Raw genomic sequence first — 18231 nt, forward strand, 5'->3', positions numbered from 1 at the left:
CTCTCTCTGTCTCTCTCTGTAACTTTAAATAACTCCATAGCAGCTATGTATGTATGACTGTCACTAGTCTTCATATTTCTCTGACTCAGAGCTTAGTGGTCTTGGGTAATTTTGAGTTGCTTTCAGAACATTACTTCTTCATTTGGCTTTTCTGGCATCAAACCACATGACAAATATCCATAAACATATTAATCTATCTGTGTCATTTTTTAGTTTTGCTTTCTTCCTGGATATTAACTCCCTAATATTTTCCAACTCCTTGCTCATAATAAATTCCAGAGCAATGCAATATATTACCTCTTCCATGCAACTTAGAATTCACTATTTCACATCTGTCATTTGAAGATAATCAGCATTCTTTTGCTACAAAATGACTAAACAGTGTGTCCTGAAAGAAGTAAATGATAGATTTCTTCTCAAAATGTAAAGAGAAAAATGTTGAAAATACTGCATCCAAGATAGTGCCTGAAAAATAACAATAATTAAATGTCTGCATACAAATAATAGTTGTCTCATCCTACCTAGTTTGCTCTAAACTCAGTAATATTCTTGAAACCACTGTCGACCCATTAGTTGGTCCAGTATCATTTTACCAAGCCCATAGCAATAATGATGATAAGAACCGCTAGAGTTCATTGAACGCTTACTGTGTGTCAGGCATGGGACAAACGCTTTGCACACACACCTACAGTCAACCACTTCTCTCCATCCCTGCACCTTAGCCAAAGCCCCCATTGTGTATGCTTGGACTACCACAGGGACCTCCTAATTAGCTTCCCTGCTTTCACTCTTAGCTCTTTACAACTCATTCTCCACACAACAGCTGGAACGATCTTTTACAAAGTAGTTTAAACACATCCTTTCCCTGCTTAGAACACTTTTAAAGACCTCCCGCTGTACTTAAAACCCATTCCAAACTCCTTCCTATGACTTTCAAAGCTACACCTGTCCACCTTTGTGATCTCATCAGCCACACTGGCATTCCTGACACATCGAGCCCGTCCCTGCCTCGGAGTGTGGCACCAGGTTCCTCCTCTGCCCTGACTTCAGATCCTAAATGTTATCCCCTCAAAGGGGCATTCCATGATGATCCAGTCTAAACTCTTTCTATGGCATCATTTCTATTTGAATTCTATACATACCACTCACCAGATCTGATACTGTATCCTATTTTTCTATCTGTTCATTGGCTGACTCCTTCCCCTGGAATCTTTGCTCCATGGGAACAGAGACCTGTCTGTCCTGTGTCCCACTAGATCAATACCTAGCACATAATGAGCCCTCCATAAATATGCGCTGAGTGAATAAATGAATGCATGAACAACACTCTGAGCTAAGAACATTATACCAAGAGGTGAGGAACATTACATTTAGATGTGAAGAAAACAAGCCTTAAAAAGGCTAAGCAGGTTGTGAAAGTGTGAAGCTTCCATGTTTAAAACCAGAACCCTAACTCCCAATTTTGGGTAAGCAAGTTGATGGAAGGGCATAGATATGGGGCAGAGCAGGGAAGCAAGCAATTGATCACTAGCATTAAATGAGGAAGAAAGGTGATTTATACCCACCAGACTTCCCTTTGGCAAAAACAACATCACCAGGCACAAAAATGGCATGGAGGCATAAAGGGAAAGGAAATGTCCCGTAATGACATCTACAGTGCCTTTTACCTGGTAACAATATCAAAAGGGATTCCTCTGACCCATTTTAAGGAAGCTTCTGGAACAATGATTCTTATCCTCTTAGGGGTTAGAAACAACTTTGAGAATCTGATTAAAATCAAGCACTCTTTCCCTGGAGAAAAAAAAAAAGACATTTTATACATAATTTCAGAAAATCTTAACCCAAGTATAGTTCTGATATGGAAAGAAGTATTGCTTTGTTTTGCTTTTTTTTCTCTGTAGCCTTAGAAGATTTTTGGCTCACTCTACTGGGGCAGGACAGACAGATGTCTCCGCTCCCTGGAGAGGTGATTGAGCAGTGATAATGTCCCAAAAGCTGAGCCTTCCCTAACCTTAAAGAAGAGGAAGCCAGCTCCCAATTTCTAATAATTTGAGCTCAGGTTTAAAGGCTAACCCAGGCCCTAACTGATGAATCCTTCATTCTTTCACTCAACAAATTTTTGAGATCACCTACTATGTTACTTATATAAGGCACTGTACTGGGCTCAGAGGATATGGGAGGGCGAGGTGTGGCCCTTGCCTTCAGGGAACTCACACACCCAGAGCACCCTGGAAATGCCCCTGCTACTCTCATGGCAGTAGGTGGTGACAGTCACGTACTCGGCAGTAAAGTGTGAGGGATTCAAGTTGTCAGCCTTGGTCTGGCTGAAGGGTTTCTAGGTTAGATCTATAAAACAAATTTTCAAATACACTTTTTAGGTTTCTTTATGTGACATGCATGATTTATTCAAATTATACAGACCATCTGGAACCTATCCTGCTATTGGACTCAAAGGCTGACTTCTGAAGGAGTGGGAATAAGGCTTGATGAAACCGCCTGGAACATTTTGATCTTACCTATTTTTGAGCTGAGGAAGTTGCATTTTACTAAAAACTGAGAGGCACATGGGACTTTGGGGAGAGGAGAATCCTTTTTATAGCTAAAAGCACTTTTATACTAAATGTTTATAGTATAAATGTATAAACAGTTTACACTGTTCAGCCACATTCCCACTATTTAGCCTTCACAAATATGAAAAGGATAACATTAACTAAAGAATAAAATGTCGTGAATACACATAGGAGAGGCCTCCAAACCAAGGTTTGGGGTACCAGAGAAGCCCACCTGAGGGATAAATAGGAATTAGCCAGATTTTTGAGTGGGACGTGGTAGTGATGCAGGTTGTGTCCAGGCAAAGAGAAAAATACTCAAATTTCTGCAGTCCACTTCTGCGTTTGTGGAGTGGTAAACTGGTTGAGCTTCTAAATTTCCAAATAGCTCACCTAATACCTAATAGGCACATCTTTTGCCTTACCTTTATCTGCAACACAAACAAATGTTATACATTATCATCAGAGGATAATCTCAAAATGTCTTCTTACTATAAGACTGAAGTTGAGAAATAAAACCTTCTCTTGCTAAAAGATAAAACATGCTTTGAAGGTAGCTGAACTTTATTGAACATCTAATAGGTTATGGGTTCAGGGTGTTTATGTTCAAGGGCTTAATGCTTACTTATTGAGAGCTTAATACCACCCTTGTGTTGACATTGGCCAATGACCATTTTAAAACACTGATCTAGCAGAATTTGTAACATAGCCAAAGTGCCTCACTTTCCAGCCAGTTCTAATTCTTAAGTAATCCAGTAGCTAGCAAGCTGTGAGGAAGTCACCTCATTTATCCTCTGCCTATAATAGCAGTTTCTATAATCAGTTAAGCACTTTTCTTATGTGAGAAATTATATTACATACTTATCTCATTTAATCCTCACAATAACCCCATGAGACAGGAATCATTTTTCTTCTGGTGCAGATGAGGAAACTGAGGCTCAAAGATATTACATAACTTACCCAAAGTCACACAGCTGGACAGTAGCAGAATCTAACATCTATGCCCTAAATTACTGTTCTTCAAGACTTCCAGTTATATGTTTACATGGACTCTCACGGCTCACCTAAAAAAAGCTTTCTGAACTTTGATTATTACTAGGTGTCCCTCTTACTATAATAACTTATATAGGAAAAGATATCTCACTTATATAAAAAGTGATCTCAATTATATGTGGAATTTAAAAGAATTAAACTTACAGAAGCAGAGAATAGAATGGTAGTTGCCTGAGCCTAGTTGGGGTCAGGTTGGGAGATGTTGGTCAAATGACACAAAACTTCAGTTAGATGGGAAGAAAAAGTTCAAGAGATCTATTGTACAATATGGTGGCTATAGTTAATAACAATATGTTGTATACCTGAAAATCACTGAGAGTTGATTTTAAGTGTTCTTATCACACAAAAATGTTAATTAGCTCAATTTAACCATTCCACAATGTATACATATTTCAAACTATCATGCTATAACCATAAGTATATATAATTTTTCTTTTTCAATTTCAGAAATAAATTAATAAACTTTACAAATAAATATATAAATGAAAACAATTTTGAACTACCTAACAGGTACAATGAATACTATTCAGGTGAGTGATGGGCACTCTTACAGCCCTGACTCAAGCATTACAAAAGTGATCCATGTAACAAAAACATTTGTACCCCCTTAATATTTCAAAATAAAATTTAAAAAAAGAAAAGAAAAATAATTTTGGAGGCAAAAGAGAGAGAAAAAAATATTGCAAGTTCAAAATTAAATTGTGGGGTGAGATTACAATGATCCTTGTCATGGATTGTGGATTTCAATAAGTCCATGAAATATTCTGAAAGAAAAAAACTCTTTGTGCCTTTTAAGAAATAAGACTCTGTTACAAACAAAGCCTCACTTATTAAAACTGCTGGCATTCACAGCAGAATCAACATTGTTAAAATGTCTGTACTACCCAAAGTGATCTAGAGATTCAATGCAATCCCTATTAAAATACCAACATCATCTAGATAAAATAATTCTATGCTTCGTATGGAACTAGAGAAGACTCCATATAACTAAAGCAACCTTAAGTAAAAAGAACAAATTGGATGGCATCAATTTACCAGACTTCAAGCTAAACTACAAGGCTATAGTAACCAAAACAGCATGGTACTGGCACAAGAACAGGGACACAGACCAACGGAACAGGACTGAGAACCCAGATATAAAACGATCCTCATATAACCATATGATTTTTGACAAAGTAGACAATAACATACACTGGGGAAAATAATCCTTACTCAATAAATGGTGCTGGGAAAACTGGATAGCCACATGTAGAAGACAGAAACAGAATCCACACTTCTCACTTCTCACAAAAATCAACTCACAGTGAATAACAGATGTAAACCTAAGGCATGAAACCATAAAAATTCTAGGAAAAATCATTGGAAAAACTCTTATAGACATTGGCCTAGGCAAAGAATTTATGAAGAAGACCCCAAAAGCAATCATAAAATCAACGAAAATAAATAAATGGGACTTGATCAAATTAAAAAGCTTCTGCACAACCAAGGAAACTATCACTAGAGCTAATAGACAACCTACAGAATGGCAGAAAATATTTGCATGCTATATATCTGATAAAGGGCTGATAACTAGAATCTACATAGAACTCAGGAAAGTCAGCAAGAAAAAAATCAAACAACCCTGTTAAAAAGTGGGCAAAGGACATGAACAGAAACTTTTCAAAAGAATATAGACTAATGGCCAAGAAACATATGAAAAAATGCTCAACATCTCCAATCATCAGGGAAATGCAAATCCAAACCAGAATGAGATATCACTTAACTCCAGTGAGAATGGCTTTTATAAAAAAGTTCCAAAACAACAAATGTTGCTGTGGATGCGGAGAGATAGGAACACTCACACACTGCTGGGGGGACTGCAAACTAGTACAACCTCTATGGGAAGCAATATGGAGATACCTCAAAGAGATATAAGTAGATCTACCATTTGATCCAGCAATCCCACTACTGGGCATCTACCCAAAGGAAAAAAAAGACATTCTATAATGATGTCTAATAAAGACATCTGCACTAGGATGTTTATAGCAGCACAATTCACAACTGCAAAGATGTGGAAACAACCTAAGTGCCCATCAATACATAAGTGGATCAATAAAATGTGGTATATGTATACTATGAAGTTCTACTCAGCCACAAAAAACAACGGTGATCTAGCACCTCTTGTATTATCCTGGATGGAGCTGGAGCCCATTCTACTAAATGAAGTATGACAAGAATGAAAAAACAAGCACCACATGTACTCACCATCAAATCAGTACTAATTGATCAACACTACGTGCACATATGGAAGCAACATTCATCGGGTGTCGGGCAGGTGGGGGGGGAGGGGATGGATATATTCATACCTAATGGATGTGGTGCACACTGTCCGGGGGATGGGCATGGTTGTAGCTCTGACTTGGGCAGTGCAAAGGTAATTTATGTAACCTAAATGTTTGTGCCCCCGTAATATTCTGAAATATAAATTAATTAATTTAAAAAACCTGCTGGCATCCAGGTTCAAAAAAGAAACCTATCCCTTTGTAACTTAGAAATGGACCATGCGGGAGACGTGCTGCCCTCAGGTTCCTCCAGCTGAACTGACTTTTCCATGTTAATCTCCCTACCCCCACAGCCTGCTCACCCTGTACCCTCATGGTCCACAGCCCTGTTGTGCTGCTCGGGCCTTTGGATGAGGCACTCTGTCACCTCACTGCCTGCCTTCCAGACCCCTCCCACTCCAAAGGATCCAGCTTGAAAATCACCTCTCCAGTCAAATGTTCCTTATGGCCTCCACTTGGGATGGCTGTTCCCTCGTCTGAACTCCTAAGGCACCAGTTGTGTGTGACAGTGATGTGGTGTGTAAGTCACGCCCTGTCTTCCGCCAGACTGTGAGGCTTTCAAGGCAGGCTCCAGGTATTTTCACCTTTGCATCCATGGCTCTGCCAGCTGGCAAAGGGCTGGTCACAACATAATTTCTCAATAAGCACTTCGCCATTTATTATAAATTGGACATTCATCTGCCTCAACTCCTTCCTCAGGTCATGATAAGCTCCTTAATGCTAGGATAGGATCTCCTTTATGTCTGGTAACACATTACACTAGAGAGATGCCATGGATGTCCAGCGAATGTTAGCTCCCAAATTTACACTGGGGGTTCAACCTGGCTTCTTAACACAAGGATTTCCATTTCATGTACGAATTATCTCCTTTTTGTTAGAATAATAATAGCAATAATAATTTACATACATGCTGTAAATGAATGGAAGGGAATATACCAGATATGAATAATAGTACTCTCTGATGGCAGAATTATGGACAGTTTTCCTTTTTTCTATATTTTTATATAGCTATACTTTTAAATTTTCTAGTTAAATAACTAGAATAAATTGTGTTAAAATGTTGAAAAATCTAAATCAACTAAAACGATTTCAAAAACTTAAAAAGATTCCATTCCCCTCCAGATGTCATTGCCTTTTGTTTGGGGAACTTCAGCTTCACAGGGCTCTTCATTCAGTTCAACTACTAATGACACACAACAATTTTCTCTTGAGTACTTTACACATCCCTTTATTGTCCTTTCTCCTTGGTGACTAGTGCCCAGCACCTCTTGAATTCCTTCAAATTTTACTGTGCTAGAAAAAGGAAAGTCAAGTGAATCAAATGTGTCACTTTCAAATTGGACAATTTTGCAAATAGATTACTGATGCAGAGCTGAATATATCAAACATATCGAATGACACTTTTGTCCAAGGCTACAGGCATTCCAAGTTGATGAATGCAGCAACTAAAGTTGACACTAAAATGAGTTAGATAATTTTAAAAGCAAAACAAATATTAAAATAAGAGAAGTGGGCGTACAGAAAATATCAAGAACAAATATGTTTGCAGTGTTTGTTACTGTCGTGGAAAGCTTGCTGTCGTCGTTATTGTTGTGGTTACTATTTATCATTAACAATGATGAATAACATTATTTAACTTTTCTTGCAAAGTGCTTTTCTATCTCTTTTGCTAAGTGTAATTTCTATTATCAGAGGAGAAAAGTCGGGGCTGATATATGTCAGCACAGGCCATGAAGTACGCTTCAAACATTCATAATATTTGTAACTTAAATGTCCCACTTCACCAACTAAGTTACAAAATAAGGTCATATCTCTTTTCATATCCTAACCATACTGACGTTAGGCTCCCAAATGCCCACAATGGAAGGAAGTCAAAACCTTCTGTAGGTCTTCCCCAACCCAAGGAATTTCTGGGACTTTTTGGACATGTTTTATCTATTTTACAAATCAGTCCTAGTGCTCACTTGCCCCTTTTACCACTCTGGCCTCCAAACCCTGGAATATCAGAACTTTCATGCTTCGTTGTGCCCTCTCAGAGCTTATTCCTCCAGGTTGTGCAGATTTGATCCAAATGTAGACTCTCTTCTCTCCCCAATTGCCTTAAAGGCACAGTCAAGACCAGTCAGCGGTGCTGGCCAAAGATATAATGAAAGTTCGGCATTTAAAGAACTCAATGCTAAGAATGAGCTACCCTTTCACTGCTGTTGTCACTCCTAGAGCTCACAAACCCTAAAGCCAACTTCAGAGTCCCTGCTTTGCTCTCTGGTGACTCCACGTTGATGTCATCAACGCATCTTGTACTCTTCTTTCCACCACCATTCATGAGACTCTCCAGACCACTGTACCCATAGTGATGGGCTCCTAATCTTCCCGCCCAGAGAGCAAAAATAGCAGTTTCTTCCCCAAATTCAAGATGCATCTTTCTTCCCCAAGTGTGACTGAGAGCAGGAATAGCCAGGACCTTCAGGGGAATCATTGATACCCACTCACAGGTCAAAATTTGACCTCCATGGCATAGACAGGACTATTTTAACTCAGACAGTACATCTCCCAAAGTCTGGGTTCTCCACTCTTCATTAACTCTGTGGCAGACACAATGCTACACATTTGCCCAAGTTCCATTTCCTACTCCTCGGCACACAAGAAGACAGCATTTCCCAGACTCCCTTGCAGTTAGCTCAGACCATCTGTCCAGTTCTGGTCGACGGGCTGTGTGGTCTTCTGAGCAGAGACAGTGAAAAGTCCTTGTGCAACCCTCCATCTCTCTTTCACACTGTCACAATGGTCACAGAAACTATGTTTTCCAGATGTAAATGGCCTGGATGCTTGAGTCACTTCCTGTGAGGGAGCCACCCTAGAGAGCTGAAGATGTGACAGGTACTAAAAAAATAAAAATTTCCTGAGTCCTACTATTTAATAGTGTGCTGGGATTGAAGACATAGGTGAGAAGTTAGACATGTTTCCTGCCCTCATAGTCTTAAGAATTTTATTTCATGCTAAGGAGTTTAGAATTCATCTTTAGAACCACCATGAGAGCTCAAAGGACTTTAAGCAAGGATGTTGTATTAGTTGAGGCTCTCCAGACAAACTAATGGCATAGTGCAAATCCCTGAGCACCTGAGAGCTGGTGGTGTAGATTCCAGTCTCAGTGTAAAGGCCTGAGATCCAGGAACGCCAACGCCAGGAGAACAGTGTTCTGCTCAAGCAGTCAGGAAGTCTCTCTTCCTCCAGTTTTTTGTGCTAGTGGGGCCCTCAAGGGATTTTATAATGCCTACCCACACTGGGGAGGGAAGTCCACTGTATACAATCAAATCCAATGCTAATCTCTCCCAGAAACACCGTCATTGACTCACCCAGAAATGTTTAGCCAGATATCTGGGCATCCCATGATCCAGTCAAGTTGACACATAAAATTAACTATCACAGATGTATCATGATCCAATATCCTTTTTAGAAAGATCTCTGTAAGAAACATGTGAGAAATATATGCAAGGGAGAAAGACTAGCAGCAGTGATCCAGGGAGGAGCTGGTGCTGGCCTGAAGTAGTGTGGTGGCAGTGAAATGAATGAAGATCGGAGGTGCAGTGGGCATGGAGAGAAATGGATGAGTGTGATAGGTGACTGTCCCCATGCACATGAAAATTTAAAGTTCTGCTAAATATTCTTTTTTAGAAGACTGCTTTATAGAAATTTATACTCATTTTTATAATTTACAAGAAATGTTTCAAAATAACCACAAAAGAAATCGCCTAAGTCCAGAATTGGTACGCCAGAGGTTTCAGTAGCCCAGGGCCTCCAAGGAGGATGGTTTCAGGTGTTCAGCATCACCTGCTAGACACTTCCCCTGCCTCTGACATGGAAAAGCCTAAACACTCAATGAAGAACTGCATGCTATCAACAATTGTATGATCTTAAGAGGAAAAATTATCTTCAATTCTCTTCCTTACCCCCTTGTTTTTGATTGAACAATACCTGCTGTGATGTGCAGTCCAGGCTGTCTTGGGCAGTCTCCACTATGATGCTCAGTCTTCACTGTGGTGCCCACTCACCTTTCAGCTGCACAGTCCTCACAGTGATGGACAGTTGTCCACTCTGGTGGCCATCCCCACTGTGGTGCTCCCTATCTGCTTGGGTGCAGGGTTCATGCTCTGGTGCGTAGTCCGAACTGTGGTGTACACTTCCTCTGTGGTGAAAAGTCCCTGCTGTAGTACTCTGTCCCCATGTCATGGGCATTCCTCGCTGTGGTACACAGTACACACTGTGGTGGGCAGTCTCCACTGTGGTCCACGGTCCCTCCTGTGCTGGGCAGTCCCTCCTGTGGTGGACAGTCCCCACTGTGGTGCTCAGACCCCGCTGTGGTACTCAGTCCCTGCTGAAGTGGACAGTCTCTCCTGTGGGCAGCAGTCCTAGCTGTGGTGCACAATCCCTGCTGGGATGGGCAGTCCCCAGCTGTGATGCGCAGTCCCTCGTATGGTGCACAGTCCCCCCTGTGGTGAACCATCCTCACTGTGGTGGGCAGTCACCACTGTGGACGACAGACCCTGCTGTGGTGGTCAGTTTCCTCTGGAGCCCAGAGTCACCTCACTCTGGCCACATCCCACCTCAAGTTGCTACAATCTCTGTTCTTTTTGCTCAGGGCCACTCCGGTGTGTCTGGAGCTGGAGCCACATGAGCCTCGATTTAACATCTCTGCAGATGATCTTCCAGCGGAGGACAGGAGATGGTGGATAAATGCCTCAAGCACCCATCCTACAAATGGACAGTTCTAGGAGGCATTCTATATGCTTCTCAGAGAGGAGAGAAGGGTTGTGTTCCGTTGCCCACCAGGCAATCCCAATAATATGCACTTATATTAGCTTTTCACCCTTCCCTCTCTGTCCCCCTGTTCCCGTGCTGTTTCTGGCAGCTATACCTTCTCTGAAGTCCTTCACTCTGTTCTGCTTCCCTGGGGAACCCAAAATTAATACAGCCGAATTGTTTTTAAGAATTAAGGACACAAACAGGGAAGTGACGATTTTAGGAGGTATTAATGTAATCCAGAGGGTTTAGGGAGCGGTTAGATGGGAAGAGGAAGGTGGGAAAGGAAGAACAAAGTGCCCTGCCCCCAGCATCAGTGTCAGCATCACCCGCAGTAGGTGATGTAGGTCCTTTCATATGAGGGCTGGCCAACGCCAGCCCGGGTGCTAAGGAACGCAGACAATTTCCCTTCCAGGGGCTGCTGGAGGTTTCCGCCTGTCCACCCTCCCCTTCCCAATCACCATGATACAACATTCAAGGACCATCTCAAAAGCTCTACATCCAGCTTTTCACTTGGCTTCTGGGAAGTTCTGGTGATACCTGGAGAAGAAGGAAGAGAAAGAAAAAAAGACTGGGAGCAGGATGGGGAGGGAAGCAAGAGAGGAAAGAGAAAGGAAAGGGAAAGAAATGGGGAGGATTAGGATGGGAGGGGAGAAGGGGCCAGGGTCCTATGAGGATTCCCGGGCCCTCTGCACTCAGAGCCTGTCACCCCCAGGGCTTCCAAGGCCACCTCCTCTCCCTTGAAAATGCACACCATGTTCAAAGATTTTCCTACCAGTGAAGACAGGGGAATGTTGAGGATAAACAGGATAAACAGGCTCCCTCCTGTACTGGTCCAGCTTTTCATTTTCACTTACATACTAGGGTCAAAAACAAAGTCAATGCCAGTGTGACTTGATAAACTTGTGTGTGTTGCCCTTCTGTTGGAGGTAAGGGAAGATTTGAAATAATAAATAATATATTCAGAACTGATACCATTGGATTGGAAAGAAAAAGCCATTTAGATATACCATGGTGACCTGTGAAAATACCAAATCTTCCTTAGCAAAATAATGCCAGGCGTATTTTTTTGAAATGCAAAAGGTCAAAGTCATGCAAACAAGAAATACATGCTTTCTTCATATGAGACTAAACTTTATGGACATCAGAAAAATCAACGCTAGGCTTGGCAAGTTGGGCTGGATTCTCAGGAAAACTAGTGAGGAAGCTCTTGCTCACAGGAAAATTAAGCTGGAACCAGAGCACCCTCAATGCAGAGGACAGGAACCAACACCTCAACCCTGCGCAGCTGACAATGACCAAATGAAGAAGAGATGCCATTTGCATCCAACCAAAGTCTGAGGCTTTGGATTGTGTGAGACACGAGAGGTATATGAGGGGATAGACCTGAAAGTTCTCCTCCTGTGTGGAGGGGCTCAAATTGCCCAGAAGGGGCTGGGAGCACTGGCCTAGGAAATTCCAAAGAGGATACTATATGAAAGGAAGAGATAGTTAAGGGACAGAGTGTCCAGAGGCCATCTATAAGTCCTTGAGACAGATTGAGTTACGACCTCCCCTCCTCCCACACTGTGCTGGGTGGGTTTTGGAGATCTATCATACAAGGCCCTTCTAGAAAGAGCCATTCTATGCCTCTGCCACAGTTTGAGCTGTGTGGGTCTGAGAGCCCTGGAAGAGGCTCTGGAGGGCACAAGCCCCTCTTGTGTATTCCAAGGCCAGATCCTTAGGTCACAGCAGCAGTGGCAGGGCCTCTGCTAGCCATTCCAGAGAAAACCAGAAAAAGGCACCTTGTTTTTTTATGCACAGCTCAACCAATCAAAAAAGGACTCTTTATTGGGTAAATGAGGCACATCTTCTTCTACCAGACACATGCCAGGGCACACGGCTTGGAGAGCAGACCATGGGCTGAATTTTAGCTTTTGCTGACTCCCTTAGTGTAAGGCCTTCATGCACAACACAAATAGCACAGCACAGTGGCCCTGAGCTACCCCATTCCTGCACCCAAGCACTAGGGAAGAGAGCAAGGGAGCCAACACAGGCAGGGGAGGGCCAGTCCCACCCCACCACAACCTGCTCACATCTCGGCACAGGGGTGAGATAGGAAAAAAGAGAGGGGCTCAGCCTACTGTAGAAAGTGGAGTTAAATCCCCAGCGGTAGAGAAGATAAAAATGTATAATAAAAAAATATTTAAGTAACAAAATAATAAGACAATTTTTTTAATTTCTAAGGAGGTGAGAGCAGAAAGGGAAAGGGCTTCCCTTGGCCTCCAAGTGGCTGATGACTCTGACACGCAGCAGCGGGGAGGCCCAGAGCCAGGGTCTGTAGGACTCAAGAGCCTGTGCTGAGGAAGAGCCTGTCAGAGAAAAAGAAAAAGTAAAATTCACACAAAGTCCCCATGCTGCTGCACTCGAATAGAAAATGGTACAAAGATGAACGCAGAGAAGGCACATGGCAGAGCCTAGTGACCTACGGCCCTGCTAAATAGAAAATGCACAGACTCACCACAGAGCAACTCCACACAGCCACTCTGGATGCCACTTTGCTAATTGTGTTTGCTATGACACCAAGCACTGCTTAGCTGCGCTCCCAGAGTGTCTCCATAATGGCAATCACTTGCCAGGAGCGAGAGTGATTTTTATTTGATATCCATACAAAGCAGAAGCAAATGAATTACCATAATGAGAAGCAACATAATGATGTGGAGATGTACAAACTGCCATTGTGTTTAATGACAACAAAGCCTTCCCTTTTGAATTAAACTTGCAGGAAGATTCTTACTGAAGCATCATTGTACTGAAACCAAGTTATTCGGAAAACACATCCACACACGCACACACACACACCCCAAAATATTTCAGGCCTGTGATTACTGGAAAGGTTGTTAGGAGAATTTTTTTCTTCAATTTTTATTCTCAGTAAAATCGACTTAGTTGTAGCACTACACAGCTGCAATTTGTGAAGTAAATGGCAAAGCTAAATGTGCCGAAACCCAACATGTTCCCTGAGCAACAAAGGGATTGAAGGCAAATGTTACAGTGTTATTGACAACGCTGGTAATGCTTGTATAAGCATCTGCTTCATAAAGGGGAGAAAAACCGACATTATAAACAAAAGGAGTTTCCAAACAAGGCCTGCCACCTCAAATTCTGGCTTTGATTTGAATTTTCACTGAAGTTAGAACAAATATTTCCTCTTTTTTCCTTTTCTTTCCAAAATTAAAAAATCTCTGATTTACATTCTGAAAACTGCCCCATAACTGACTTACCCATTTTTTTTTTTCTTTTTCTCTAAAATGATTTCCTATATTTTCTGGCATTTACCTTTTTCCCATCACTTGATTTTCAACAATGGATGAAGATGTCACTGAATAAAGCCAGAACCAGACCATGGCCTGCGTTAGATTGAGCAAGACTTGGGGAAAATCTGAAATGGAACATTACAAGACGAGAAGTCAGGAGCCTGGGACCCTGGGTCCAACCCACCATTGCACATGATGGAAGCAAGTCAATCTGTTTGTGTATGTCTCAGTTTCCCCAGCTATAAAATAGGCACAATATCTGCTCCATCCACATCACAGGGGTGTCCTGAGAATCAAATCATATTCGAGTATTTTGTAAACTGTCATTACTATGTTCATGAGAGACAACAGGAGATCTTTTAGCAAGCCTAAAACACATCCAGAGAATCATACAATGTATAATAATCTATATTTTGGGTTTTGTCATTTTATCATCCAGCAAATATTCATTGAATTCCTGTTTGATGCAAGGCACAAGTCTTAGTGCTATGGAAATATATCAATATCATGATGCCTGAAGGAGGTTATAAACAAAGTGAAACAGAAGGCACCCATAGAAAAAGACAACTAGAAATAGGGTCTACACATAAGTACGATGTGGGGCAGAATAACACAATGGTTAAAAGCACAGGCTTTGACATAACACCTTCTGGGTGTGAATACTGGCTCTGTCATTGACTAACCATGTGACCTTGGGCAAGTTACTTAACCACTCTATGCCTCAGTTTCCTCATCTGTAAAGTGGGGATAATAACTATACCTACCCAGTTAAACTTGTGAGTAATAAATGTGCTAATTTACTTTGTACTATAATTCTTAGAACAATGACTACCACATACATAGGACACACTATTAATGTTAGCTGAAAATAAAGAAGACACCTGTGGTACAGTAATTGAGAGGCAAAAAGAGCACAAAAGCTTGGTGGTCCAGAGTGGCTCAGGGGTCCTGACCCAGGGTTCGAAGGTTGGAGTGGGGAAACTGTAACCAGGTACTCTAGACGGGACAGGAGCTGACCTCTGTGTACCTCTCCATGGCCAAAAGCTAGAGTGTGCAAGGAGCCATATTTCAAAGCTGCCTGCAGATTTTCTGTTTTTCTACAGACTGAGGTTTCAGTGCACATTCAAAAGCATATTGCCTTTTTTTAGGAGGGGAAAACATCTTATTTTGGTTCCTTAGCGTTCATTCTCTCTTCTAGCCCTTTGCATACCCTGTTTCCTCTTCTTGGAAGATCCTGGGCACCTCTTCCCCTGCTAACTCTCCTCCTCATCCCTCAGGTGCCAGCTGGAACATCACTTCCACCAGGAAGCTCTTTAGGACCACCCAGTACCTGCCATGTCGTTGTCGTGCAGCACACCTGTGCACCCTCTCATTGCATCGCCCACTGTGTCATTCCTGGAAAGGAAGAACCAAAATGAGGCACACTCATTGGTAGGTAGGACTTGATGACTGGTGGGATGACTGTGGAGAGCATTGTAGAACCTTCCCATCTCCTATTTTGCTTCCTTGTCCATCCCCCACATGACTTCAGGGGAATCTGTCATTATTCCCTAACTCAGATTTCATGTGTCAACAAAAAGAGTAGAACTACTTTACATACTCTGGTCCTACCATGCCAGGCAGTTGGCAAGAAGTTACAGACGAAGTAGTCTCTACTTGCTTTTCATTGCAGAACAGCACATTCCTGGAGACCATGTCATAAAGAGGATCATTGAAAAGCAAATTATGTTTTCCCATAGGAACAATGTTATAATTAGAGGTTGTATTCCTGAACAAAGGGCTTGGCTTCAAGTAAACAGTAGACATGAACAAAAATATTTCACAAAAGCAAAGATTCAAGTAACCATAAATCCTTATAATTGTTTAAAATAATAAAATTTTCTCCAAGTATTATAAACCAGGCAGGATTAGAGGAAGACACATTGATTACTAAGGGACTCCAACGTACCATAAAGTGTACATTAAAATATAACTATTGTGTCATAAAGTAGAGCCTGAAACTAACTTTAATATATTCATTACACACTTAATTAACAATGGGAAGGCAGTTCAGGACCATGGTTAGAATGCAGCCTTGGGCACTAGGAGGTCTAAACTGCAGGCTTACCCTCCAGACTGTGAGTAAGTGAGGGCAGAGGCTGCACCTCCCCAAGATAGGGATGGTCCCTGCACAAAGCATGGCTCAAAATAGTTTTTACAATGAACAGCCCAGGTTTGAGTTGCTGCTTTGGGAAAGTAAGTTAGTTCCTCTGAGTCTGTATCTCTTTGTTGATAAAAAAAGCTGAGCTGTAAAGTCTCTGAGATCTATTCAAAATCCTAATTCCACTGTCTTATAATTAAAAGTTTCTGGGTATGGTTGACTGTGACTTTGGTGAAGCTCAATGAATAAAGCCTCCAATATTCATATTCTTGTGCAGTTCCCACTCACATTCTGGGCTTGACCATGTGAATGGCTTTGGCCAATAGGACACTAAACAAGCAGGATTCAAGCAAAGGCTTAGTAAGCACTCGTTCATTTGAGGATTTTCTCTTGGAACACTCCCTGTTGGAACCCAGGTGCCATGCTGTGAGAAGCCTGAGCTTTGTGGGGAGGCCACATGGAAGAGAACCAAGGCATTCTGGTGGACAATCCCAGCTGAGCTCCCAGCCTACTGCCAGCACGAATTGCAAGTCATGTGAGTAAGGATGTTAAACACTGCAGCCCAGTTGAGTTCCCAGATGACAGCAACCCAAGCTGACATCATGTAGAACAGAAGAACTCCCAACTGAGTGTATTCAGTCCAAAGAGTCATGAAATTTACTATTATGTCATTGAATATGAAATGTTCGATTTTAAATCAGAAGTTTAGTTTATTATATCTCAAATAAGAAGCAATACAGTTAATTGAAGTATGTACCTAAACTATCGACACAGTTTTTGCCATCTTAATGGTAATGTGTTTGTATGTGCTAGCAGCAAAGAAGCCTGGAGAGTGAGTGGCAATGAAAGCTCAAAAGGTGTTTTCCATAGCTTGTTGAGAATTGAATATTTTTCCTTGCAAGAAGTGGTCCAAAGCCAGGAAGAAGTGGTAGTCAGTTGGTGCAAGGTCTGGTAAATATGGTGGATGACAGGGAGTTTCCAAGTCCAGCCTCTACAGTTTGAGTAGAGTTATTTGTGCGACATGTGGTCAACCATTGTCTTGTAAGAGGATTGGCCTGTCTCTATGGACCAATCTCAGCTGCTTAATCAAAAGCATCCTCATCATTTTGTCCTATTGGTTACAACAGACATCCACTGCAATCAACTGACCATATTTCAAGAAACTGTAGTGGATACCAGCACTGGAACACCAAACAGACACCATTAGCTTTTTTTGATGAATATTTAGTTTTGGAATGTGTTTCGGCACTTCATCTTTATCCAACCATTGTGCCAAATGCTTGCAATTGTCTAAAAGAGTCCATTTTTCATCACACATAACAATATTGCACAGAAATGGTTCACCTTTATGTTGTGAGAGCAAAGAAAGGCAAGCTTCGAGACGTTTTCTCTTCTGATACTTGTTCATGCAGAACCCATCTATCCAGCTTCTTTACCTTGCCAATTTGTTTCAAATGGTCCAATATTGCTGGAATAGTAACATCAAATCTTGCTGCTAACACAGAGGTTGAGATGGATCTGCTTTCACTACAGCTTTCAGCTCATCATTATCCACCTTGGTCTCAGGTCACCCATATGGCTCATTTTCAAGATTAAAATCACCAGAATGGAACTTCTCAAACCATGGACATACTGTGCATTCATTAGCCACATCCTTCCCAAACACTTCATTGATATTTCCAGCTGTCTGCACTGCATTGGTTGCACGATGGAACTCATATTCGAAAATAACACAGATTTTTTACTTATCCATAATTTCACAAAAATTGCTCTAAAAAAATTGAAAGATAATCACAAGCCAAACCATGCATTTGAAAGAATAAGGATGTACCTTCACAATAAAACAAGAAGTATCAAAGTGAAATGTCAGAGATATCAACTGTCAAACTTAGTACTTAAGGAAATCAGATATTTCATACTTAATAACCTAAGAATTTTAATAACCATTAAATTTTGGGGTGGTTCATTATGCAGCAATAACTAACTGAAATATTCGGACATGACTTAAATGGCTTTGGGATTTTGTAAAAAAAAAATGAACTATCTAAGGAAGATTGAATAATGTCTATTTCTCT

At 41.4% G+C, this 18231-nt stretch overlaps 1 long non-coding RNA gene across 1 annotated transcript; it reads right to left on the reverse strand.

The window, feature by feature from the left end:
* Window positions 1-13040: 13040 nt before the first annotated feature.
* Window positions 13041-15265, reverse strand: LOC123648518. The gene is made up of 3 exons (XR_006738648.1): window positions 15227-15265; window positions 14039-14141; window positions 13041-13071 (listed from the first exon to the last, which is right to left on the reverse strand). It is a non-coding gene; the product is annotated as an uncharacterized LOC123648518 (long non-coding RNA).
* Window positions 15266-18231: the final 2966 nt, after the last annotated feature.

The sequence above is a fragment of the Lemur catta genome, chromosome 12 (assembly GCF_020740605.2).
Source record: "Lemur catta isolate mLemCat1 chromosome 12, mLemCat1.pri, whole genome shotgun sequence".
Classification (NCBI taxonomy): domain Eukaryota; kingdom Metazoa; phylum Chordata; class Mammalia; order Primates; family Lemuridae; genus Lemur; species Lemur catta.